General features: G+C 37.3%; 2 protein-coding genes across 8 annotated transcripts in view; both read right to left on the reverse strand.

Annotated features, from left to right (window-relative positions):
* Positions 1–2,500, reverse strand: part of LOC136826688 (uncharacterized) — a 413,156-nt gene that overhangs the window by 278,007 nt on the left and 132,649 nt on the right. The window lies entirely within an intron of this gene.
* Positions 1–2,500, reverse strand: part of LOC136827040 (uncharacterized) — a 17,405-nt gene that overhangs the window by 14,658 nt on the left and 247 nt on the right. The gene's annotated exons all lie outside the window — the stretch shown is intronic.

Below are 2,500 nucleotides of genomic sequence, written 5' to 3' on the forward strand. Positions count from 1 at the left end.
TTCAATTTTAGTTTTATTTTCCTTTCTTTCTTTACTTCGGACTTCACTGTTCTTCTTTCGAACTCTCATTGATAAAAGAAACAGCTACTTTCTTAGTGACAGAGCAAAATAATGAATCATTTCTACGACGTCCTAATGGAGCTTTTTGTCCCGACCTTTTTTTTTATGCAGCTACTAGTCATGTTCGCGAGTAACTACCGAGAAAAATAACAGGGAATGGCCTACAAGATAAGCCGGTTAGGAAAGGCTGGATGAAAAGAAAAGACAGGAAAATAATCGAGTGTTTTACGAGTAGTGAGACAACACTGGTTATTTTAGCTCAAGGCTGGGGTACGACCTTTATACATATATATTATATATATATATATATATCTATATGATGTTAAGCCTGGAATAGAGCCTCGGTGGCTCAGTCGGTAGAGCAGCGGCCTAGGACTTCGTAGAGGTCCGTGGCGTGGGTTCAAATCCGCAGCCGACTGGTCAGTGGAGGCGGACACTTTGCTATCCGTGTAGACAACCCGGGATTACGTATGTAATCAACGGATAGGTTTGCTGAAAAGCAAATGGGTGTTACAGACTAATACACACATAAACAGGGCCACTCCAACATCTAAAAAACATAACAGACACCTCACACGTCTCGAACTGTCGACCTACCCGCCCAGTTCTCCTCGCTGCTTGGGAGAAAGGGAGCTGGGGATTGGCGCGATACACGTACACATCGTTACCGGGGTCTAAGCGATGTCAGGCAGGGCAGCCGATCGAGGCTACGGCCTATCCCAGCCCCAAATCAAAGTCCTTCGTAAAGAAGGCATCGTGCTTACCCCATACAGAAAATGGGAAAAAAAGCACGTTAAAACGAAGAAGAAGCCTGGAATGCCATTTATAACTTCTAATACGTTGAAAAACGACATCAAACTAAAGATGTGCCTGGGTTTAATTCTCTCTCTCTCTCTCTCAGACTACTGCAATCTCCACTGTTTCTCCGACTATGAAGTCATTTTTATAAGTTTAAAAAAGTTTTATTGTTAACTCACTACAGAATGTGAATTATATGGTGGATTAAAGACATCATTTTGTGCCCATTTTCAGCTAATATACGCTTATACACACACACAAAACGCACATACACACATGTATATATACGTGTATAAATATATATATATTTATATATATACACATATGTGTATATATATATATATATATATATATATATATATATATATATATATATATATATATATATATATATATGATTATTATCATATGATTATTTATCACACATAATACAGGTGAAAAATAAGAAGCGGTCAGGACCTACGTTCTTATTTATCACATAACATGATATATATATATATATATATATATATATATATATATATATATATTATATATATATATATATATGTATATATATATATATATATATTCCAACATCAAATTAATAGAGACCAGTTGCCTAATCATAGGCGGCTTGACCAAAAGGAGACAATCTGCTGCTTCACAAAACGAAAAACACTGACTGCACTTTAATCCCGAATAATACACGAGACAATACGAGTATCAGACGCGAAACGAACTAGCTCGTATTAGACAGACATCCGGGTGTCGAGGTTTCATCATCAAGAGATCGCCAATCGCCTTTTTTTTTTTTTTCAGAGGTGAGGGGGGGGACAATCTCCCTCCTGACGAGGCTAAACCAGGTGCATAACATGTGTCAGGTATTGTTTTCGACAAAGAGAAGAAGAAGAAGAAGAAAAAAATAATATGAGGTTGTTTTGAAAACGTCTCGCCAACGATAACAATAGTAGAGTTTGACTGGCACCGTGACGCTTGTTTACACCCAGATGCAGTGAGTGCCAGTTGGCACTGTGACGTCATCTGAACTCTCTCTCTCTCTCTCTAAGAGAACTGAAATTTGTATTTCACTTAGTAAAAATCGGAAATGTTTGGACTGTGGCGTTATCTGAACTCTCTCTCTCTCTCTCTCTCTCTCTCTCTCTCTCTCTCTCTCTCTCTCTCTCTCTCTCTCTCAAGATAGTATTAAACACTCGAATTAAAATGTGTAAAATTCGCTTTCTTCGCAAATTTCGCACCGAAATTTGTAATTCACTGTCTTCCTATGAAATCCCCTATGCTGGGACTCTGACGCCATTTGAACTCTCTCTCTCTCTCTCTCTCTCTCTCTCTCTCTCTCTCTCTCTCTCTCTCTCTCTCTTGTACAGAATCGTCCCAGTAAGTTTAAGGTAAATAGCTATCAATCGAATCTTTCCTACAGCTACGAATCACCAAGCCAAAAAACAAACCTATTTTCTTAAAAAAAAAAAAAAAAAACGGAAATTTCCTTTTAACGGCATAAAAGTTCCTCTAATTAAATTAAAGTAAACAAACATCAACCGAATATAAATAAATATCAACTGAATATTTCCTATACCTAAAACGAATCACCGGCCGAAAACAAACCCATTTAAAAAAAAATATAATCAGTCCAAAAAAGAGA

This window comes from Macrobrachium rosenbergii, chromosome 41 (genome assembly GCF_040412425.1).
Source record: "Macrobrachium rosenbergii isolate ZJJX-2024 chromosome 41, ASM4041242v1, whole genome shotgun sequence".
In the NCBI taxonomy this organism is placed as follows: domain Eukaryota; kingdom Metazoa; phylum Arthropoda; class Malacostraca; order Decapoda; family Palaemonidae; genus Macrobrachium; species Macrobrachium rosenbergii.